General features: G+C 41.6%; 1 protein-coding gene across 2 annotated transcripts in view; it reads left to right on the top strand.

Moving 5' to 3' along the window:
- Window positions 1–25,094, top strand: part of LYRM4 (LYR motif containing 4) — a 166,917-nt gene that overhangs the window by 87,934 nt on the left and 53,889 nt on the right. The window lies entirely within an intron of this gene.

The raw sequence follows: 25,094 nt of genomic DNA, 5'->3' as shown, positions 1-25,094 counted from the left end.
TCATCAATGAAGGCAAGTCGGGAGACAGGAAAACAGACCAGATTTACCCCTTAGGCCCTTTCATGAAAGCTTATGATACACGAGAAGAGACAATAAGGCTTGATTTTTATTACTCTTAGGGTCTCCAGCAGAGCTTTAAATAAGATCCAGTCTTTCTTATCTTGTGGTCAGCTTCTTTTCCCTGCCTGTTTTGTTTATTTTACTCATGTAGCCAAAAGATGAGCAATGACCCCTTTTGTACCACATACTTGGTTCAGTGGATCTGAACAAGGGGAAGGTTAGGGTGTAGAATAAAGACAAATGAGGTCTGATGTGAAACGCACAATAGAAGATTATATATGCATAGCAGAATTTGACTCAGTAGTGGACTCATTCTCTGGACATTGGACATTTCTTAACAACTGGGATCTTGTAGGATTATTCTACTGGTACATGTTAATCCCTTTTGGATAAAAAACCTTTGCTTCACTAAATAATAGCTCCAAATGTAGTAATGATGATAATAATAGTAGGAATAATAATAGTCATAATAATAGTGACAGCTACTGTTCATTTGGTTTCTTAATGGCAGACACTATATAACATTTTCACTAAGGCTGAAAAGGAACAATGCAGGCCACTCAAAGCTACAAAATCCCACATTTCAATATTTAAGATTACTGCCCCAGCAGCAGATGGGGAATGCTGTGCAGGGATTGGAAGCACAAGGAGCCTTTCATTTATACATCATAAGAAAGAGCAGAAATTACAAAGCTGCATATTTTATTTTCTCTCTTTCCCCTGTAGCCATTAGCCCATAAGCTCTGGATCAGCCAGCAAGAGACCCTGTTCCCAAATGCCTTTCTAAATAAACGCACACTGGCTGTAGGTTAACATTTCTCTACATGGAAACTAAGCCAGCTGAGGAAAAGACTTTAGTAATGAAATAATATGTGAGTGCCAGGTACTCACTTAAATTCGAAGATTTACGCTTTCATTATAGTTTCTACAACTTTATGTGGCAAATGCTAGATTATAAAAATAAAACACACATGCAGACTAAATCTTTTCTTAATAAGAAGTATCTCCATAACATAACAAATTCCCCACTCTTAGGATATGGCCTCTTTGAAAGCTGATGCATTTCAGCTAAAGAATATAGAAGGTCTATCTCTGTCAAGCAAAATGTGATTTGACTAGTAATTTAAGTGCCTCGTAATCTGACTGCTTTCTGTACTCTGTCTACCATGCTGATTAAAGGAAGAATCTAAATAGTGGTTCTTAAACAGGGTCACATCTCGGACCACCTTTTTAAAATACATGTGCCTGAGCTTGTAGGTTCTAAGCACCTGGACTAGGTAAAGCCATGGCACTCAACCACTTTTAAGACAAAAGGAGACATGCATGACATACGTCTAAAATATCGATTGCCTTTTAATATCCAGGGGGCTTACAGCCATGGAAGTTTATTCTCAATTTAATGATCAATTTATTAATCTTATATATCCAACAATTGAAACTTCAAAGTGGATCTTCACTAAACACTTATGAATCGATTAAAAGCTAAATTTTATTTTCTTAACCAATTTAAAAAACAATTACTAATCTAATAGAGCTGCTGGTTTTAAACTCTCCAAACATCCTTTTTTTTTTTTTTAAGTAGACTCCATGCCTAGGAGGGAGCCCAGTGTGGGGCTTGAACTCAGGACCCTGAGATCATGACCTCAGCCAAAAATCAAGAGTCAGGCACTTAACTGACTGAGCCACCCAGGTGCCCCCAAACTCTCCAAACATCTTAAAGAGTAGCTGCAACAACACAAAAGTACTTATTACAGGGGCACCTGTGTGGCTTAGTGGGTTAAGCTTCTGCTTTCGGCTTAGGTCGTGATCTCAGGGTCCTGGGATCGAGCCCCACATCAGGCTCTCTGCTCAGCGGGGAACCTGCTTCCCCCTCTCCCTCTGCTTGCCTCTCTGCCTACTTCTGATTTTTCTCTCTTTCTCTGTCAAATTAATTAATTAAATTTTTTTTTTTAAGTACTCATTACAAAATCAGTTACTGCCCTTACTCCTAATCCTCTTCCAGAATATTAACACTGTTGGTTTAGTTCAAGACGCCATTATTTCTACACAACATCCTCGGGTTTCAGAAATGTCACAGTGATTAATACCTATCTCAGTCTTATTAACAAAGGAAAAAGAATACTTGAGGTTGCAGGACCTGCAGTAGCTACCAGCCACCTGATTCTGTCTGGGCGCTGGGCACCAATCCCAGCTGCCCCTTTATGGGTAAAGTTCATTTCTTAAATCAATGCAATTGTGTGTTCCTGTGCTTTATTTGTTTCTTTGTGGGACAACTACCAGAGCACTAGGGAACAAAGGACCCATGGGAAGGAAGGGAATGTTCTCCTGGAGTCCTACCAAGTCAGACACGCCAACATTATACCATCTACGTATGTCCAGCCAACAGTGAACATGCAGACCTAGAGGTCGGAGCCCACTTAGGGCAGGAGACCTAAGTTTGGAAGTCATTTGAGAAGAGGCAAAACCCCAGCACTGGGCTGTGTTGCCAAGAGGGAGCAGTCAGAGAGAGAAGAAGCTGAGAAGAGCATACAGAACAGAGTTTCCAAGCATGCTGTTTGCCATGTCCATTACTTAAGAGAGCCCATCAGGAAGCTGTCTTGTGAAGAGGCAGTTGGGAAGCCATTGTATTTCTGAGAGCCGCTTAATGGGAGAGAACAGGATCAGCAGGGCAAGTCGGTAGCAAAGAGTCAGAACTGCTGAGAACTGTTTGAGAAGTGGGGGAATAAGTAGGTTGGGTCCATCTAGGATTTCAGGGGGGGGGTTTGGTTTTTTTCAGGATGCAAAGATTTTATTATGTTTGCTGACTAAGAGGAAGAAACTAATGCAAAAGAAATCATTGAAGACGCAATAAAGAGTAGAAAGAAAATTAATGGAGCAAGCCCCCAACGCATTCAGGAGAAAGTGGTTTTCCTAAAGAATTCTCAAGTACCATTAGGAAAAGGAAAGAAAGAGACCAGAATAGATAAAAAGACAGGTCAGACAAATCTGAGGCAAAGAAGAAGCAGTTGAGGAAGCCCACATTTTCTTTTTCCTGCTTTGTCATTCATCTTTCGAGCTGGTTTCTATTTGGGATTATAAAAAACTTGTAATATGGCATCAAATATATCAACAGTTTCTTTAATGCTTTTGTTTTTCTTGGCAGGAAAATTCATCCATCTTACATGCTCTCGACTCATTCCAAAAAAATTAGCAAAACCGTACACAGTTCAGGTTGTAGCACTGAGATGCATCGCCTTGAAAAGAGAGGTGAAGAGGGTTGTTAGAGTAGGTATAAAGAAAGCAAAGGGAGGCCATTAACAATGCACACAAGGATCATTGTGCAACCGAGGTGACAGAGGGAAAGTCAAATACACACTTTGGCAGTGAGATCAATCAGCCTGGTTCTGCAACATTTGGAGCAGATAGAGAGGTTAGTGCCATCTGCCAAGCTGGGATTGGCAAGGAGAATGCAGCAGTAGAAATCAGATGAAGAAGCAAGGGCACCCACTCAAGCGTCACTGCAGTGACTGGGCCCCGTGCCCTACCTGGTCAGCACAGCTGTGGGGCTGGAAAGGGCGGGTGGGCTATGAGAATGGGGGAGGCCGCTCAACTAAACACCTCACTGAGGAGGAGGAGCAAGCTCAGGGTAACAGACTGAGGAAAGCACAAGGATGGGATATTGAGTCAAGGTCTGGGGCTTGGCTATGTCAGTGAGGTCCATATCCAAGGGTAGGTGACGTTAGGGAGATACCAAGCATCACCGGACTTGAGGATGACAGGTATAAGGCAGGGTGTTTGGAAGGTCATTAGCGTGAGAATGCAGGCAGAGGACTGAGGGGACAGAAAACTGAGCTAGGGACAGAAGTTGTCAGAGGATAACAGCTACAAGTTTGGGAAGAGGCTCAGGGCGACCTCCCTGTATACCTACCATACATACACGGTAGCTCCAGAGAAGGTGGGGTAAGCAGATGATTAAAAACTTGAGAACAATCTGGAGGCTCTACTGGGACCTCTAGGATTGTAGGCTCTTCAGATTTCCTCAGTGACCATCTCCTGAAAGACGCTAGCATTCTCAGGTTAGCCCACGAGACCAATCTGCTTCTTAGCTGAATCACCATTTGTGGTTTTGTATTGAGATTTAGCTTTTTTGTTTCTACCTAAGGAACTGTGCTGTGTGGCTGGAAGTAGAGGAAATTGATTAGCCTGTGTGACTGGCATAATAAGACTCCATCTAATACAGTCACATCTCCTGTGATTAAGCACAGTAAGGAATTAATGGTAAGCAGAGCCAGAGCCAGAAGTGAATTATAAGCATGATGGGGTAAGATAATACAAAAATCACCTTGTACGGTTGTTCCTCAAAGGAAAAAAAAAAGTAATCGTAGAGTAACTGTACGATCCAGCAATTCCATTTCTGGGTATAGACTCAAAGAAATTGAAGGCAGAGTCTCAAAGAGATATTTTTATGTTCACAGCAACATGATTCCTAATAGCCATAAGGTGGAAACAACCCAGGTGTCCTCTGATGGATAAAGGGATAAACAAGATGTGGTCTGTATATACAGTGAAATAAGCCCGTCACGAAAGGACATGTCTCATATGACTCCAGTTACAGAGGTATTTAGTATAACTAGATCCATAGACACAAAAAAGTAGAGTGATGGTTGCCAGGGGAATTGTGAGTCAATTAATGGGTTCAGAGTTTCAGTTTGGGAAGATGAAAAAGTTAGAGGTTCATGATGGCGATGGTTGAACAACAGTGAGAATGTATTTAATGCCACAGAACTGAGTGGTTTAGATGATAAATTTTATGTGTAATTAACCACCGGTTTATAAAAATGTATGAATATAATTTTCCAATTAAGTGGGTGAAGTGATGAATCTTATGTTTTCCCACAACTAAATAATACCAGCTTGGACTCTGACTTGGAATTGTTGAGGGGTATTTGCTCCCCCTTTTTTTCAGTTGTGCATCTCTCAGAAGGTCAGTAAGAGCATGTTCTTAGTGATGAAAATGCATCCCTTTCTAATCTTAAAACAGTGTATAACCGTGCACGCACATGTGCATGTGCACACCTGCAAATCCATTCTTTACTCAGCTTTGAAACAGCGAATCTGAACTGCCAGTAAACCCTCTTCCTTTAAAAGAACTCACTTTATTTTAACCCTCTGTGGCAGCGGAGGATAGCCAGGGAAAACTCTTTCATCCCACCCATTTTGTTCCTTTCTGCTCCTCTTTTTCTGTCTGGGTCAGAAGAGGTAATATAGGCATGAAAGACTGGTCTTTCAAAACCATGACAGTGCAGACGTAAGGCCATCAAAATGTGGGTAGCACTTCTTCCAACTCCCCACTGGGACTAAGGCATCACGCCCCTCCAGACAAGCGAAGCAGGATTCGGGTGGAGGCAGCTGCTTCATTCCTTCTCCTCTCTGGAGGAAGACTCTGAAAAGGCAGTCTTCATTAGAAATCACACCTTTTAATCCCGTTGATAGTCTTTACTCTTTCTCAGCTTCGTGTCTTAGACTTCCCCATATAACCTGGGTCAGAACTCTATCCTAAGAGCTGGCCAGCCCTGGGATGAGGCCACCATACAACCTTGGCCACCTTGCAGGGCCGGCAGCTCCCCTCTCTCACTGCTCCTTGTACTTTTGCTCCAAGTTCACTGTGCAGCTTGGGGGAAAGCTGTTTTCCTCATTCCCATTTGTTCGCTGATCTCCAGTTTCTTCCTGTTGCCCAGAATTACCTGACACTCCACCTCGGCCTGGGCTCACATTCAGCCCCCTCTGTACCCTGTCTGCTCTTCGGAGAGTCTTGGCAGCGTTGCCTGGATGGCTGCAGTGTGTGTTGTTATTTTGTGTTTCACTAAGCATTCCAAGGAAAGATGAGGGGCGAGTAGTTACTGGGCGTAGATTTCAGCTAAATCTTCAGTTGGTTGAAGTGTGAGCCTCAGCGAGCCATGACCGACTCTTCTGTAAGGGAGACTCCCAGAGATCAGTAAGATATCATACATTCATGACTGACCTCTTGTTTCAGGATGCGTGGAGTAAGTGTTGGGAAGTGTGTGTGCGTTGTAAGGAAGGGGAGAATGTCTCCCCAATCTGCTTCCGAAGCAGTGAGCCCACGCAGACATGAGGGCAAGTGTTCATGTGTATACACATGTCCTAACTGAGGGTGCTCTGGGGCCTCTGTGTTTTTGAGGGAATTACATGTACGTAAGCATCAGCAGCAGGAGCCTGGGAAGCAGGATGGAGAAATACAGGTGTTCAGGAAGCCTTAGCCTGGCAGAGCCCTACAAAGTGAAACAGTGAAAAGGTGGCTCCAGCAGACGGGCTTGCAACCATAACAAAGATCGTGTGATTCATTAATGATGTAAATGCTTTACTCTATGTAAGTTATATATCAGGTTGCTTTTTTTCTTCTTCTTCTTCTTAAGAAGAAATTCTGGCTAGATCAGTTTTGCAGTACATCTATTCGGATTAAAAGTTGGCCTTTAGGGCCGCCTGGGTGGCTCAGCGGGTTAAGCCGCTGCCTTCGGCTCAGGTCATGATCTCAGGGTCCTGGGATCGAGTCCCACATCGGGCTCTCTGCTCAGCAGGGGGCCTGCTTCCCTTCCTCTCTCTCTGTGATCTCTTCCCTTCCTCTCTCCTACTGTGATCTCTCTCTGTCAAATAAATAAATAAAATCTTTAAAAAAAAAAAAAAAAAGTTGGCCTTTATAGCAATTGAATAAAGAACTCTAGGTATGAAGGGAGGCTGAGCTTCAGGCCTGAGTCAAGGTTAACGGTATCACATTGGGCCAAGACTGTCTGCTTCCCGCTAACTCACAGTGACGCCGACCCTCAGCAGATCTCACTCCCAGCCTTATGTGGACATTCCTCATTCCTCAGTTGACCTGGGGTATCTTTTCATTCCATCCCCATTTTTGCATTTCTCCACAGTTCTGCAAACCGCAGGCATCAGGGGAAGATCTTTACACCAGTGCACAGTGCACAGTCACCACCACGATGTGAGCCAGGGAAAATGCCAGGTTGTCAGTTTCTGCCTATACTGGTGCCTTGCCTCAGGCTGAGATGTAGAGAAATGAGAAGGAAATGGAACAGGAAGCCAAGATGGAAAAGCGAAGTGTATTTTTGGTCCCTTTTACACTAACACAGATTGCCAGTATATGAAGTCTGTTCATATTTACATGTCCGCTTAAGAAACACGGATCCAAATGATTTTTGTACTTTTCATTTCTACACACACACATGTCTGCAGAAAATAAGGAGTCACTTTTAGAAGCTTTTTTTTTTTTTTGAAAAAGTTACGCTTAAGAATCCTGAACAATGATTTTTAAGAAACACATGAGAATTTCTACATCCAAGTGTGACTCTAAATCATTTGCCTTGAGGGCCTGCCTGTTTACCTCAATAAACGTCCTTTTCAGAATTGCCATCAGTTTTAGTTTCCAGTGCACATAAGAAAATTGAGTTGTATCATGGCCACTTTCTTCAGACTTGACTCTGAATCACTTTTGACTATTTCCAAAAGGTAAATCTACCCTCAAGGGATGAAATTTTGACAACACCGACAGTATGCAAAAGAATGTATGAGTTATTCATTCAATAAATATTGAATCCCTACTGTGTTGCCAAGTGTTCTGTGGGACAACAAGGATATAAAATGAACAGACCGTTTCAGTCCTTATTCCTTAGCTGCTGACAGTCTTAGAGGAAGACATACATTCTCGAGCAATTAAGTATATAGTGAAAAGTGGTGGCACACATGGGTATAGCAGGAGCCCAGGGCGAGGAGTGGCTTTTAGAAAAAAAAATTTCTAAGAGTTTATATATTTATTTGACAGATCACAAGTAGGCAGGGAGGCAGGCGGGGGGGGGGGGGGGGGGGGAAGCAGGCTCCCTGCTGAGCAGAGAGCCCGATGCGGGGCTCTATCCCAGGACCCTGAGATCATGACCTGAACCAAAGGCAGAGGCTTTAACCCACTGAGCCACCCAGGGGCCCCATCAGAAATGTTTTAAACAAAGACACCATCCCTGGAATACATTATCATCTCTGAAAATGACAGTCTTAAGAAAGGGGTGAGGTCCCATATACGTATATTTCTTGAAGACTATCTTCATTTCCTAATGGTTACAATAAATAATCATAAATAGTAAATGCATTTGGCCTCAGTTATTCGGAATGACAGAAAACACACTGTAGTGTGACAACTTGTTCTTTAGCCCTTCAAACCACTCAACGAACAGAAGTTAGAGCATCTTATGACTCTGGTTGGATTTTTTATTTTTGTAAGTCATTGAAATAGCCTGGCACCATAAGGATATATTTGATAAGCATAGCTACAGCAATTGAAGAAAACATTGAAGTAAAATATCCCCCAAGCCAGAGCAGTAGGACAGAAACAACATGTCATAACAAGACAACATGGGAGTGTAGCTCGAGAGGTAAATTAAACAAGCATCCTTCATGTGGGTGATAATTGTGTTGGCACCCGAGAGCTTGTGCATCACTGAATTAGGCTCTTAAAGAAGCAGTTGGTGCTTAAAAAGAAATCATAGTGGAGAACAGGGGTAGAGTTTTCTGGTCAGGAGATTTCATTTCAAGCAAGCATGTGATTATTCCTGACTCTCATTGCATTACCAGGAAAACTTCTTTCTGAGATCCTTAAGAATACATCACCTATGCCATTTAAGGAAAGCCTTAAGAAGATACATCAACTAGCAGTGAAATACAGGGATTTTGTGCCAAATCTTACATTTCAGCAATAGTCACAGCTGTCAAGAGCACACGGCCCCCTAAACACACAGCGAAATGGGAGACCTCGGTAGTCCTCCTTCAGTTATTAATGATGTGGCTGTATTAGCACGCTTCCATAGTTCCCCTTCATGCTGTCATTCGCAAGTTAGACCCACATCTAGAACATTTAAACAGAGGATTTTTGAGGTATTTTCAAAGAGCCAGCAACCCTAAGCAAAATGAAACGTGTCATGTAAAGCATCAAAGAAATATATTCCTAAGAACAACAGTGCTTATGTGGAATTAAATGATGAGATACTTGGGGAAGCATACAGGAAGTTTTGGAAGTAATACTTCTGTCTCTATGCCAATGGAGGCAAAATAACATTCTCTCACTTTGGGGAATCTGAGATTCATATCCACCCAACCTTGGAAACACTGTGAAATAGGTAATCGGCTGATGTTATCCTTGATTTCAAGACAAAGATGAAAACTTCATTTTCAAAGACAAATCTGGATCCAGTAATTCCTCTGCTGGGTATTTACCCAAAGGGAAAGTAAAACACTGATTTGGAAAGATACATGCACCCTTATGTTTGTTGCAGCATTATTTACAGTAGCCAAGATATGGAAGCAACGTAAATATCCCTCGTTAGATGAATGGATAAAGAAGAGGTGGTATGTGTACACATACACACACATCCATCCACATTGTTTTGAATGGCAAGATTTCATTCCTTCTGATATATACCACGATATATATGTGTGTAATGGAATATTACTCAGCCATCAGAAAGAATGAAATCTTGCTATTTGCAATGACGTGGATGGAACTAGAGGGCATTATGCTAAGTGAAGTAAGTCAGACGGTGAAAGACAAACACCATATGATTTTACTTATATTTGGACTCTAAAATTGGACAAAATAAATGAAACAGAAACAGACTCATAGAGAACTGGTGGTACACAATGACAATGTTTGACTCTGATGCATGATGTCAGCCTTCATTGGCAACACTCAACTGCAGGGGATAACTTGCCACTAGGAGTTGGAATCACCTGGAGGCTCCTTCACACAGGTCTGGTGCCTGGGCTGGGACTGTTAGGACTATTGAATAGAACATCTACAAGAACTGCAAGGGAGAGTATTCTAGAAAATAAGACATAGCTGTGTGGCCTTTATGACCTACTCTTGAAAGACACATAGCATCACTTCTGCCATATCCTTTTGGTCACAACAGTTCCAGGTTCAGATTCACGGGATGGGGACATAGACCCCCAATTCTCAATGGTAAGAGCATCACAAAATTTGTGGCCATGTTTTAAAATAGCCACAGGCCCCTTTTTCTTAGTATTACAACAGCTTATTTTCCTGGAATTCTCAGAAGAATTATAATTCTTCTATTATATTACCTTAGAGTTATATGCTCTTACCCACCCACCCCCCCAACCACCACCATCCAGCTGAAGAATAAAGGCTACCCCTATCCCATTACCACTTAAATGCCTAGGTCAGGGCAAGAAAGAGAAGGTTGAATAAGCACACATTAAAAAATCAAGTGGAGGAAAACTTGAAAGCTTTCATCCATTTTAAAGGGATAGCTGTTAGTTCTAAATGAAGGAAAGAATGAAGTCTTTGTATTTCCACATCTTTCCATTGTACTGTGAAATTGGATTTTTGAATTCGCTTACATTGTTTTAAAAACACACTGTGGGCTAGCCAAACACCTGTACTGGCCGCATATAACCCACGGACCCCAGTTTTTGACCTCTGGACCTTCCTGCGATCTGGGTTTATACTATTATCTGTGCACGGGCTCTGAGCCCTTCTTATAAAGGGCATAAAGCAAAGCAATATTTAAGATCGCACATTTACATTTATTCACAAAAATCTGTGCGCTGGGGTCTAGATACCCCTCTTTTTAATACTGCTTGCTTTAAGTAATATTTGCAGAGCCTCTGTTCAAGAATCTAGGTTCTCGGGGCACCTGGGTACATTAAGTAGGTTGAATGGGTTAAGCCTCTGCCTTCAGCTCAGGTCATGATCTCAGGGTCCTGGGATCAAGCCCCACATTGGGCTCTCTGCTCAGCGGGGAGAGTACTTCTCTCTCTGCCTGCCTCTCTGCCTACTTGTGATCTCTCTCTCTGTCAAATAAATAAAATCTTTTAAAAAAAAATAAAAGAATCTAGGTTCTCACTAAGTGAAAGGCATCCTTCCTCCATCTGTCATTAGCATAGGAATGGCAACATTTTAGTACATTAATTATGTGTGGGATGTCTCTAAGCCTGACTAGCGAAGGAACAGACTTTTAATGACTAGCTGTATAAAGTCGAAGAAGGATTGACTTACATTTCATATCCTCAGCTTTTCTCAATATTGGTTAGAATTTAAACGTGTCCTGGGCATGATATCTGTTCAAAATAGAAGGAAAAATATATCTTTATATATGTACCTCAATTTAGAATTCGGGACTTAAGAATTACCAATTATAAGTATAAAAACAAAATAAAAGTGTAGGAAAATAGACCAAGAAGAAATTTAAGAAATCCAAAGCTAAACCTTTATTTTTCTTCCTGCCCTCTTTGAACTAATCATTGACTAAGTTTATAAATAACCCCCTTCCTCTGAGAAGAAATGTCCTAGTAACACCAAACAGGATGAGCACAGTGAAGGATCTTTATTTTCCTTTGTATAACCTGAGTCTGTGTGAAAAGGTCCCTGTGCAATATAGTCCCTTAGGCTCTATTCATTATCACCTCTGGGTGAAGCCATGAGTGGGGAAAGACGGATGTATTCCTCATTTTAACCACAGTAATTGATTTTAAAGGTGACACTCTCCTTAGTAACATGACTGGTGCCCTGGCAGGGTGAAATTCGTTGTTTTTCTCTTGATGGAGGTGAAATTTTAATGCTTTTTCGATACTCTCTAGAACATTCCTTGCTCTTTGCAAAAAATGCATTGTGAGATCTAAAGAGGCAGCTTCTTATGGGAAACTCTTTATTCCTCCTTAACCCTAACATGGCGACAGGGGGAGGGGGCGGTGCAGGGAGCAGTATCTGGGACTCCTTCCGTGGCAGGGAATCTTTCCTGAGCACATGCTATGGAAACCCCCAGGTCCGCTGATAGAGGAGGTGGTTTTCTGCTGTCTGCGTACTGAGTCACAGTTCTCTCATCACAGAACCCTGGAGCTCGGGACCAGAAATGACGTTAACAGCCACCAGGACCTTTTCCCCAAGGCCTTGACATAGATCCTTCCAGTAGCTGCCAGTGTCCACTCACAGCCTCCTTTTTCCACAGCAAGAGGTATGGCAGGAATCTGTCCCTCAGCTGTAGGACAGCTCACTGGTCAAAGCAGCTTGCAAAGTAGGTTACCATCATTTGAAAGCTGGCTGATGCCTTTTAAGACCTGCTTCTTTGTAGAGTGAATTTCTCTTCTGCATATTATTTAAATCTGAGCCCTGTCTGTGCTCAGAACATGACCATCAGAGGTCTCTAGCTCATGATATGCACGCGGTAAATAGTAAGTTTATAAATGAGGAAAACTTAATGTTCTAGATCCGATGTATTCTTGGTCACTCATACTTAAGTGCTCTCTTTAGTAACATAATTAGTGGCATTTCAGATATGTTAATATAGGTTGTCATCAGTTTCAAAGAAGAGATTGTACTTTTAACTGTCACATTTAACTCTTTCAAGGGTGGCATTTTAATGCAGCTGTTTGTTCTTGTTCTGCAACTGATTGGCTCATGATTGACCATCTCTGCTCATCTTGGGTACATACCTGAATGTGCTGCTTCGCAATAGGTTAGAGCTCTTCCTGTCCCAAGGAGTGGCCTAAGGGAATCTTGCAAACAGAATGTTCTGGTTTGTTGAGCAGTGCCCAGAGCCTCACTTCATCTACAGCATGTGCGACAGTACGACTGTGTCTAATTTGTGTGCTGGTAGTAACGAACACTTAATGGCACAAAGCACAGGAAATTTCACTACATCTCTGACAAACTCATATTGAGAAAGAAGGGCAGATGGTTCAAAACAGCCATAAAATATTTTATTACATGTCTGCAAAAATCATTAGTAGTTAAAGAGATGTTATTAATGGATCAGATTCACTAAGGGAGTCATGTTTCTGTAATGCACATTAAAGCAATGATACTTCTGGTATTTTTTAATGTAATCAGGGTCAAAGACAAACATGTCTTTGTGCATAATTAGAAAATGGATTTATTGACAGTAAAGAAGCTGCTGTGAAACTTGGCTCCACATCACTTAGGGAGGTATTGTTCCTACCTTTTCACATTTAAGGAGTGAAACACTAATTAGGCGCTAACCCCGTAGGTTACTGAAATAATACCATATCCTTTATTTGGTATAATCTGTGAAGGTGGAGAAGGGGCAGATTTATTATTTCTGAAAGTTATCAAAAGCCCATTTTCTTTTTTTAAAGATTTTATTAATTTATTCAACAGACAGAGATCACAAGTAGGCAGAGAGGCAGGCAGAGAGGGGTGGGGGAAGCAGGCTCCCCGCTGAGCAGAGAGCCCGATGCGGGGCTCGATCCCAGGACCCGGAGATCATGACCGGAGCCGAAGACAGAGGCTTTAACCCACTGAGCCACCCAGGCACCCCTCAAAAGCCCATTTTTAAAAAGCCATGAATAACCAACCGGTTTGTGAACTTTTGAGTACTTTTAATCCCCCAAGTTCTTCAACAAATCCCTTTAAAATTTAGAACATTAGTATTTGGACTTGGTGAGCATGAGAATGATTTCAGTGGATTTTTGGTAAGTTTTGTTTCGTTTTGTTGTGATCTCTACACCCAGTGGGGGGTTCAAACTCACAAGCTGAAGATCTAGAGTCGCTCGCCCCTCCGACATAGCCAACCAGGCACCCCATTTTCCATTACGTTTCAGGTCTTTGTATCTGGGAGATGAAAGAGGTGCTTTAGGCCGAGTGCCGGGACTTGGTGGTCCTCTCCGTGTGGAGGGGAACTTTCTGCCCTCTGGGTCAGAATGTCAGAATCCCAAGGTGGCGTGTGCTTGAGGAGAGGGGCTTTCTGCAAAACATATCAGGGCAGCTGTGTGGATCTAGCACAGAACTGAGAGGAATAGAGGCTGTTACTGGACACGTGGTCATTGTTTTCGGGTTCTCTCTTGCTCAGAGTGTTGAGAAATGCTCTTTCCCCAGCTCTTTCTCTGGGCTCTCTGAAAATTGCTGCTCTTCGGACTGTGCGCTGTTCCACACTACAGCAGCCCGTGTCTGCATGCTTTCCCAGCGTGTTAGAATGCATGGGTCTATAGCACATGTTTTCACTTGTTACCTTTTAGATTCGCTGCCAACCTTTGATTTTCAGGCAGGCCTGTAATCACATAGAGCCCCTTTTGGGCATGGACTAGAGTTCCTAATGCGGCCAGTTAGCTCACGGTGCTTCTCCTGAAGTCCACAACCTAGAGTTACAGACAGATGGCAGTCCTCCTGTCATTTGCACATGGCCGTGTGGCTGTCACAGTGAGGTTTATGGACTCTTCCAATGAAGCTCTGATTTACAGTGCTTTCTTCTAGAAACTGATTACCTCTGAGTCAGTTTCCCCCAATTCATCGTTGTTTCCTTACCCTATTAACCTAAAATAATAATAATAAACAATTTAAGCATTCTGTATAAATCTGCTGTGTTTGATAAAAGCAGTGCTGGCGGGGGATATCATCACCTACCTTGACAATGGCATAAAATCTCCACATTTTGCTCCGGCAGAGTTTTCATCACAAAAAGAGTTTGCTTTGTCATCACTTTGGACTCTCAAAAAAAATATTTTTTTTCCTTCCCCACCCATCCCCTTGCCCTCCTTCCTGGACTCTTAAAAAATGTGTATACGGTTGGTTAACAAGCATCAGCAAAATGATAACAACTGCTATTGATTGCTATATCACGGCTGTGGAAAGCTTAAACTTGCAGATTTATTCCTGATTATAAAATAACTCTTGGCTCTCACTTAACATTCATTGTCCCTGACACCCCACCCATTGTTCATTTTTGTGTGGCACTGGTATGTCTTTCTCAGTAAGAGGTGTCAGCTGCGAACTGGGAAAAGCCCTTGGAGTGCAAGATGCCGGATGGCGTTCGTGATTCACACTTGCACACAGAGGCACCGAAGGGATGGAGGGCTCTCAAGGAGCAGTGTTTTCCTGCTTTGCCTGACAAGGCGAGCGGGTAGGAGCTGGAGACAGATATGACGTTGATGAATGATTAGTGGGTTTGTTGCCATTGGGAAGGTTAGTTCAAGGGAAATATTGCATTTTTTATTACATGGATAATCTATAGTTACTATAATAATATTTGAGGGGGGAAAGAAAAATCATTCATAATTCGTATGTCCTGAATGAAACACTATTGTGTTCATGTACATCCTTCCAGAGTGTGACTTCTGCAGATAGATAACATATGACAGTATATTTTTTCATTAAATGGACTCCTACTAATCATGTATAATGTTGCGATTTCCTAATTAAAATTAACAGTTTTCAAGTCATTAGAAATACGCATCCTCATTTTTACATGGACACATAAGGTGTCACCAAGTGTACTACCCTTATTTATTTTGCTAATCCCTTGTTGTTAGGCCTGTAGATGTGTGCCACTTTTTTTTTTTTAAGGTTTTATTTATTTATTTATTTATTTATTTGACAGAGAGAGAGATCACAAGTAGGCAAAGAGGCAAGTAGAGAGAGGGGGAAACAGGCTCCCCACTGAGCAGAAAGCCCAATGTGGGGCTCGATCCCAGGACCCTGAGATCATGACCTGAGCCGAGGGCAGAAGCTTAACCCACTGAGCCACCCAGGCGCCCCTGTGTGCCACTTTTTAAACAATGCCCTGGCGAACATCCTTGTGACTGATACATCTTTGTTCACTTATCTAGCTCATCCTTTAGGATCAATAACTGGAAATAGACTTGAGAGGTCAAAATTCATGCCCAATGTATGGAGATTTTATATATGCCCAGTTTGGGAGGAGAAGGTGTTTGTTTTTGATGCTCCACTACTGTGTTGCTCCTGTGCTGTGAGAGGAGATGAAGTCTTGCCACTCATGTGGCCGTAGTTAAAGGAACAAAGTGAGAAAAGCCATTTCACATTTAATTCCTTCTTGGGTCACAGAACCTCTGTGCAGCTGAAGAAGTTTTGGTGCTCCCCTAGAAAAATGCACATGTATGTACAAAGCCAGCGGTCCCTCTGTCCTGAATGTGGTTCAGTCTCTGGCTTACAGGTACTTCTCAGTTTTTTGTTTGTTTGTTAATTTTCAGCATAACAGTATTCGTTGTTTTTGCACTCAAGTTTTTTTTCTGTTTTTAATTATTACCACTTTCATAACCAGTAAGAATGAAGTTAATTTATTGTTTTGGTTCCAGTCTAATAAATATTTTATGCTCTTCCACGTATAGTCTATTTTATACTGGACTGTTATAAAATAGTGCTGAAATCAAGAATGAAATCATTCTGAAGACAGATAGACTGCCTCTACTACTCTAGACTTCCATTTGGCAGACGGCTATCAAAGATTTATTTGAGGCATTTGGGGGAGACCATTTTAAACATATAGGATGTGATGTTCACATGCTTCACTTTGCCCATCTGTTCATGCATTTTTCCTGCTTGCGGGATTTATCCAACTGACTATCTCACTGTCCCATTTGGCATGACCAAAGCCAGACTCATCATTTCTTTCTCTAAACGTGTTCCACCTCCTTGCATCCGAATTTCTGTTAATCATACCGCTCTTCTTCCAGTCACTCATGAGGGAAACTTTTTAGATTGAGCCTGAGCTTTTCCTTGCCCAAAGTATTAATCAGGGATCTCCACAAAAACAGAGCCAAGAGGATATTTAGTGTATAGAAAGAGAAGGGAGAGGGAGAAAGGGAGAGAGATTTGTCACAAGGAATTGGCTCACGATTATGGAGGCTGGCAAGTTCCAAGATCTGCAGGGTGAGTTGGCTGGAGACACAGGAGGGCTGATGGTTTAGTTCCAGTCTAAAGGGCGGTAGGTTCAAGACCCAGGAAGAGTCTTTTTTGTCAGTTTGAATCCAAAAGCAGAATAGAAGCTGATACTCCTTTTAAGACTATTGGGCAGGAAGCATTCTCACTTACTTAGGAGAGGGCCAGCCTTTTTGTTTTTGCCAGGCCTTCCACTGATTCAATAAGGCCCACCCACATTATGGAAAGCAGTCTGCTTTGTTCAGTGTTGCTTCATGAACTGGCCCCCATACAGGAAGGGCAGGGAGAAACCAAAGAAAGAGGCAGACTGCTACAGATTGGTAGGTGGTGTGTTTAATAAGCAAGGGATTTACTTACAGGGTTTATCTTGAGTGGCCACAGAGAAACAGATCTTTGTACCTTCCTGCCTGCCAGAATCTTCAAAGGTTATAGAGAGGCCTGAACTGGATTCAGTCACATACCATCTAGATAGTCTCAAAAATACTTTGTTTTCTCAAGGTGATGTCCTTGAAATCCGCTCCCACTGTGGAAACAGTGGACAAAACACCCTTTCCAAGGACAGGGGAGGAGGTGAGGTGCCTCTGATTGCTGGGGTCCGGCTCACAGGTCAGCTGGTGACCACGTCCTCTTGATGACCTTCTCCAGCACTCAGTCCGCTGATCTAAATGTTAATATTATCCAGAAGCATCACACTGGTTATCTGTCTAGTAGATAGTAGACTAGTAGAAGTCACACAACGGGCGCAGAGTGCAGGGTGACAGGATAAAATAGAACCGGGTTTGTTTCCTATGGGGCTTACAGGATACTGAGAGACACCGTTGGGAAAAGGCAGGCAAATCAATCAGCATCGCAGCCCTAGACAGGAAGCACTTTCAAGGCTGTACAAGAGGTTTTAACCTTCAGGGAGAATAGTGTAGTGTGTAGTTGTAGTGTGTAGGAATGAAGGTAGGTATATGTTTCTCATAGAGCTGATCCTCTTTATTTGCAGATTCCGTATTTGAGAATTCTCCTACTTGATACCCGGTGACCTTCACCAGTCAGTGGTTAGTTATCTGCTCTGTTCCACTTACCAAGTTATACTGCTGGCCACACCATTAACAGTGCCACTGTTAACTCTCTGTTTTTAAAAGAGGCACCTGCTTGGAGATGCTCTCATGGGCCCCGTCCGATAAGCTTTGCTGACGCCCTTTACAATGTGTCAGCTGGCTCCTTGTGCCCTTTTTAAAAAGTGACCAGTTTTATCTCTGCTTTGATTCCCAAACTGAACAGACCTAACAGACCTAACTGCTGTCATCTAAGTGGTTAAGTTTGTTGCTCAAGCAAAAAAGAGCCAAAATTATGTTGGTCTGATTTTTCTCCTATTTATGTTGAAATTCTTCAAAAATTTAAAAAAAAAATTTTTTTTGTAAATAATACAGCAATAACCCCTATACCCTTCACCCCGGTTGTTAGCATTAGCCACATTTGCTCCCTCTCACTGACTTGCCCACCCTCTTGCTCTCCTCCCCCTTTCCCTGTCACTGTCATGGTCATTCTCTCTCTGTTTTCCTGAGTCCCATGAAAGTAACTTGCGCAGCTGATGACACTCTGCTCCTCCGTTTTTCAGCATGTGTCTCCTAAGAACAAGCACATTCTCCCACAGAGCCAAGAGACCAATATTACATCCAGGACAGTTACCAGTGATGCCCTAATATGATCCATTAGCGTAAAATACAACCCAGTACAAATTTCTCCATATTCCCCCATCATCCTCTTTCCTCTCCCGGCTCCCATCAGGATCCAATAAAGGGTCCACCCGCTGGCCACCCTATTCCTTTTGTCCCCTTAAATCTGGACCACCAGCTCCTCTCCTCACCCTTTTTTGTGTCTTCTGTGAGATTTCAGTTTTGGAGAGTCCCGGGCAGTTGTCGTGGATAATGTCCTGCCACACGGACTCACCTCATTGTCCTTAGATTCTGACATGATACTACATGAGTGACCAGTGGTTCTCATTTTGTCACGTCAGGAGGCACCCTGTTTATTGGGGATGCTCCGTTTGCTCATTTGCTTGAGATCTCCCCTTCGCCCTATAATTAATAAGTGATATTTAAGGCCTCATGAATAATCTGTTCTGCAGCAACTTTTCGTACAGGTTTTAGCATCCATTGGCGATGACCCTTGCCTGAATTATTACACGAGTGGTTGCAAAGGGTGATTTTCCAGCTTGCTGGCAATTCTGTACAGAAGAGCATTCTCTTTCCTCCCTAACTCTTCTTCCCCTGTTTTTTGAATATCACTAGAAATTTATTGTCTGTTGAAAGTGTAGTCCATTACCACCATTGTTCCTTTGATGCCCACACTGTCCCACATTTACCAGTGACAGCTTTTTCTATGCAGTTCCTGTGTCCCTTTGACGTGGCCCGGTTAGTCTTTGAGCACCTCCTTATTTTCTGACACAAAGTGTGTTTTTTTCCTTTTTTTCTTCCCAGTAATACGATATAAGAAACAATGATCTATTATTTTCTGTCCATAGCTTTATTTTATCAGAGCAGCCAACTATTTTAAATAAGCAAACAAAATGTATACCCCATTCATAGCTAAAAATAAAATGCAGTCTATTTCTCCAGAAATGGATTTCTGGATCAGAGCCCAGCTACTAATAACCCAAATAAACAGGCGCTTCCTCCCAGCAAAGAGTAGCCCATTAAGAAATATCTGACTCGGCATTGTTTGTGTGTGAACAGCCTTTTCCATGACAGCAGAAAAAGGAAGGCGAATTGTACTTAAAATTCAGAATGTAAAGTCATTCATCGGACAGGTATTTTTATAACTTAAATCGTGTGCCCCCCACACTGTCCTAAGTGCTCTTACAGATAAATAAGGGTATATTGTTAAAAAAGCAAAAGGAGATGAAGCAAGTTGAGAAATAGAAAGAGGTCAGTACATAACAGTGTACTTATTAATGTTATAGGAATTAATAGGGGAAGAGATAGCACAGAGCAGAATGTGGGGGAACTAGTCTGTGAAGGAGCAAAAGTGAACTTTGGATCAATGGTTGTGTTTCTGTGCGTTTGTGTAGTCATGATATGAGACTTTTTCTGACGTTAGAAGCTGTTAGCAGTGATTATCTTTGGGGACGGGGGCCAAAGGACAGAGAGAAGGAAGCAACCTTTTTATTTTATGCCCTTCTGTGCATGTATTACTCTTAAAACAACAAAGACAAATTTAAGATTTTACTTATGAAGATGTTTTGACTAATAGGTAGAGGGGTCTATGTCAAATGAATAAGGGTCGAAGCCCAGGCATGGGCTGTCTGGGAGTGAGAGCAAAGTTAGAAATGATCTTTCAGACTATGGGGCACTCCCGAAAGGTTGTGACAGAAGTAGGCACTCCTTGTTGGGGTTGAGGGGTCTAATGCTGCAAAACAAGAATTTACACACACACACACCAAAGGCTTCTTTGCTTTATTCAGAAAAGAATCTCTATGTGGTTTTTATAATCAAGCTTAATTGCTTCTAGTTTATTTAAAATATACTTTGACTTGGAGTTTTGAAAGCAGAGTCATTGGAATATGTCTTTTGAATAAGTCAAGGCATACCTGTGCATATTTATGACATCTTCAAACAGTTTGTTTTGATCCACCATTTATGAAATGACCCTCCTCACAAACTGCTTCTCTGGCTTTGCCAAGATCTTTTTTTTTTTTTTTTTTTTTTTAATTACCACAAAGGTTTAAATGTTAAATGTATCTGCTTACGGTACCATCTTGAAATAATCATGTCCCCAGGGTAGACCATGCGCCTTGTCAAATTCTAATGATACAGCTTTTGGGGACAGGATGCCATAGTAAAATGATTTTTATGGGTTCATGAGTTTTATCCAACTGTGGATTCTACTTACTCCTCACGCTTCACTGTGATGATTTATGCGCAGGTAAGAATGGAGAGGAACATGTATGTACAAGGCGCTCTGTAAATGGATGACCTTTCCCTTTCTCCTTGTAAAGTCAGCTGTTCCAATGACAGGGGTTTTGTGTTCCGTTCGGTTTGGGAGTTTGGGACAGGTAGAGTGGGAGTGGTTATTTTGGGGTTTGCTTCCATTGAATATAACAAATTATATCCAAGGATAATTCTCAGACTCTCAAAATAAATTCAGTTTATACTCACTCAAGTACAAATGGTCCCAGTTCTCAATAATTCATTCATCCAAGTGAGCCCTTAAAAACTGGTATTTTATTCCTCCTCGCTCTAAGCCCCTTACTTACTACTTTCCTCGTAAGTCCAAAAATAAGCATAGGAAACTCAAGCCCGTTTTGTTTTACCTGTGCTTAAGTCTTCGGTGGTGCTGATGGGGTGTTCATCCTGATGTGGGTCACTTACGGGCTCGGAGAACTTGTTTTTCTCCCTTCTACTCTCTCAGAGATATCTTGGAACGAATTAGGGACAAGTGACAAGTGGCTCAGATATAACATCATTTTCTACTGCACGTCCTACCTCACCCCCTAGAATCAACACAGGCAATAAGAAAACCCTGGGAAAGAATGAAGAATGTCTGCATGGTATATTCAGCATAGAAACTGGGCCCCAAAATCACATGGTGTGGCTTTTTAAAACAAGCGTCACCCTCTCAGCTCCGCACTGTTTAGATGATGATGTTGAGGAGCTTCTAAGCTTTTTAAATGAAAACTGCAATATTTAAGTTGGTTTTAAAAAGTTTTTCCATTTGGAATACTGAAAAGGTAAAATAAAATTTTAAAAAACAAGAAATAAATGGTTTGGGTTTTTTTTTTTTTTTTTTAATTTTCCACAGACAACTCTCAACACTACCACAAATCTGTTTGGTGATATTATAGTGTGTCCCTTAAAAATTCTTATTTTTTTTAATTTTATTTAATTATTTGACGGAGAGAGAGATCACAAGTATGCAGAGAAGCAGGCAGAGAGAGGGGGAAGCGGGCTCCCTGCTGAGCAGAGAGTCCAATGTGGGGCTCGATCCCAGGACTCTGGTATCATGACCCGAGCCGAAGGCAGAGGCTTAACCCACTGAGCCACCCAGGCGCCCCAAAAATTCTTATTTTTTTGATGTCTGACCAGCGCTGGGGTAGATACAAACAGAGAACAAACTGTTCTTCAGATAGCACTTTCGTAGCACTTGTTATTCAAGAGGGTTTTTTTCCTCACTATGATCATTTTTTGGTATTTCTATTAAAACATGAATTATAATTGTATTCCCTTTACTGGTTTTGTTAAACAGTCTCAGCTTTGTAATTCTTGGTTTCACTCTACACTTTTCATTTAGTGGTTTATAGAAATGTAAGGCTCAAATCTCAGTAACCTGTTTCCTAGAAATAGACTAGAAGGAAGTAAGCTAGCATTCGTTGCCAAGTTTGGGGGAAATTATGTTTTGTCACATCTAAAAAATGAATTCCCTGGGATTCTGTAATTGCATCCACTGATCAGTATCAACACAAAACTAGAGAAAAACAAATTAGGACAACTGGATGTCAGCGTAACAGATTTACAAAAGATGGGTAAAGAGAGCATTACAGAGGCCTATCATGGAAAAATAAACACAGACATACACTTGTGTCCAGGCTAAAGCTATTGCTAATCACTCTAACGGGCAGGGATAATAAGTAATGATCTGAATGAGGAATTAAGACAAATTCATTAAAACTAGCCATGTCTTCTGTCCTTCATTTCTCCATTTTCTCATCTTAAAGAAGGTAAAGAAAATGCTTCTAATTAGATTCTCACAGAGTTCAACATGATTAGTTGAATGATAGAATTCCCAAAAGCACTGCATTTAAACTCATTTCCAATGGGGGGGGGGGGACTCCTGCAGAGCATAGTTTCCCCCTTTTTTTATTCTGGTTTTGTCTGTTTTGTTTTTAAGAATAAGAAAAAGAAAATTCCCTTTAGGTTCTTGGTCATATAAGTGCCCTCGGAGCGGGGCGGGGCAGATGGGGCGAGGAAATTGTTTAAAAGTGAATCGTTTTTTTCAATGGAAAACCCAATTGTGAATTCCTTTAAAAACACTTTTTGTGGGGGCACCTGGGTGGCTCAGTGGGTTGAGCCGCTGCCTTTGGCTCAGGTCATGATCTCAGGGTCCTGGCTCTCTGCTCAGCAGGGAGCCTGCTTCCTCCTCTCTCTCTGCCTGCCTCTCTGCCTGCTTGTGATCTCTCTCTCTCAAATAAATAATACAATCTTTTAAAAAAAAATAAAAAACACTTTTTGTTAAAATATATAAACAGTGCACTGTCATTAAGAGTATAGCTCATTGTCTTTTTGTAAATTGAAGGTATCATGTCCTCAGAGCCCAAATCAATGAAGAGAACATTATCAACACTCCAGAAGACTTTATAGTTCCTCACCACAGTACCCCACCAAGGACAACCGCTGTTGGGATTTATCCCACAGACTGGTTCTCCTGTTGTGCTGCCTTCTGCGAGTGGAACCAGCTACTCCTCAGTATTGTCGGAGATTTGTCCGTATTATTGCGTGCTGGTGTAGAAGGTTTGTCCTCAGAACTTTATGTTCTTTCGTTGTGTGAATACGCTCCTAAAGTTATTTACCCTTCCTACTGCTGGCGAGTATTTGGGTAGTTTCCAGTTTCGGACTGAACGCTGCCAGTATATATATTGTGGTACTTACCTTTTAGTGAATGGTCATTCTAGGAATGGAACTGCTAGGTCATAGGTTTTGCATCTGTTCCGCTTTAGAAGAGAATGCCAAGGAGTTTTCCAAAATAGATGTCCCAGATCTCACTCCCATGAGCAATATATATATTCCAGTTACTCCACATCCTTTGTAATACTTGGTGTTTTCTGTCTTTTTTCATTTTAACCAGTCTAGGGAATATATGGTGGTTTTAATTTTGATTTTTCTAATAACCCAGAAGATGAGCCACTTTTCATGTATTTGTACATGGAGGGATATTTCATGTTCAGAGATTAGAACACCCGTTATAAAACTGTCCATGTTCCCCAGGTTGATTTTATAGATATAATACAATCCCAGTTAAATTACTAGCAGTTGGAGGGCTATCTGGGTGGCTTAGTTGGTTAAACATCTGCCTTCAGGTCAGATCATGATCCCAGGGTCCTGGGATCAATTCCCACAGTGGGATCCCTGCTCAGCAGGAAATGTGCTTCTCCCTCTACCTCTGCCTTCCGCACCCCTTGCTTGTTCTCTCTCTCTCTCCTATTAAATAAGCAAATCAAATCTTTAAATAAAAATTCACATGGATATACAAAGGACCAAGACTAGCCAAGGAATTCTTAAAGAAGAAACCCAGAGGCATCTGGGTGGCTCAGTGGGTTGTCTCTACCTTCAGCTCAGGTCATGATCCCAGGGTCCTGGGATCGAGCCCTGCAACGGGCTCTCTGCTCAGCAGGGAGCCTGCTTCCTCCTCTCTCTCTGCCTGCTCCTCTGCCTACTTGTGATTGCTATCTGTCAAATAAATAAAGTCTTAAAAAAAAAAAAAGTAACCTAGAGTACTCCCACTATTGTATATAAAACCTATTCAGAAGCTTTGGTAACTAAGATTGCATTACTGGTGCAAGGCTAGACTAACTGATCAATGAAAAGAATACGTACAGTCCAGAAAGAGACCCACTTCTATACCGTCACCTGATTTATGGCAAGGATGACACTGCAGTGCAGTGGGAAAGGGATAGATAGCCTTTTCAGTAAATGGTGTTCAGCCAATTGGATAGCTGTTTGGAAGGAAAAAGAATCTTAGCCTTTTCCTCATTACATGCATAAAAGTGGATTATAGATTAAAGTGGGAAAAATAAGTGTGTGGGCGGGTGATTTAGAGGAAAACAAAAGAAAACCTTATTGCCTTGAAGTACACAAAGGTTTCTTAAACAGGACACAGAAAGTATGAACCATAAAAGAAAAAAATTAATACATTGGGCCATGTTAAAATTGTGATGGCAAGAACACCATTATTAAGAGAATGAAAAAACAGAATGGGCGAAAATGTCTGAAAAAAGATCCACATCCAGAATATATTTGTGTAAACTCTAAACTCCTAAAATTAATTTTTTTTAAGGGTGACACCAGCTTCTAAAAAATGGGTAAAAAATATGAACTCTCACAAAAGGTGATATCCAGATGGCCAGTTAACATGGGTGGGGGGGATTCTTTGTTTTTTTTTTTCCTTTTCTCCTTACTTTTAACAAGAGGAGACATACTTCAGCTACTTCTTTACTACTGACACTCTAAAACAGCATGCCTAGGAAAAATCAATAATATGTATAATTACAATAAAACATGATGTCCTTTAAATATTACTGTTTTAGGTTCATGATGTTTTGATGCCAAGGACATATAAACATGCGAAATCTAAAGGA

The sequence above is a fragment of the Mustela erminea genome, chromosome 4, assembly GCF_009829155.1.
Source record: "Mustela erminea isolate mMusErm1 chromosome 4, mMusErm1.Pri, whole genome shotgun sequence".
Lineage (NCBI taxonomy): Eukaryota > Metazoa > Chordata > Mammalia > Carnivora > Mustelidae > Mustela > Mustela erminea.
Note: the sequence above shows the minus strand (reverse complement) of the source record. Positions and strands in the feature narration are given on the sequence as shown.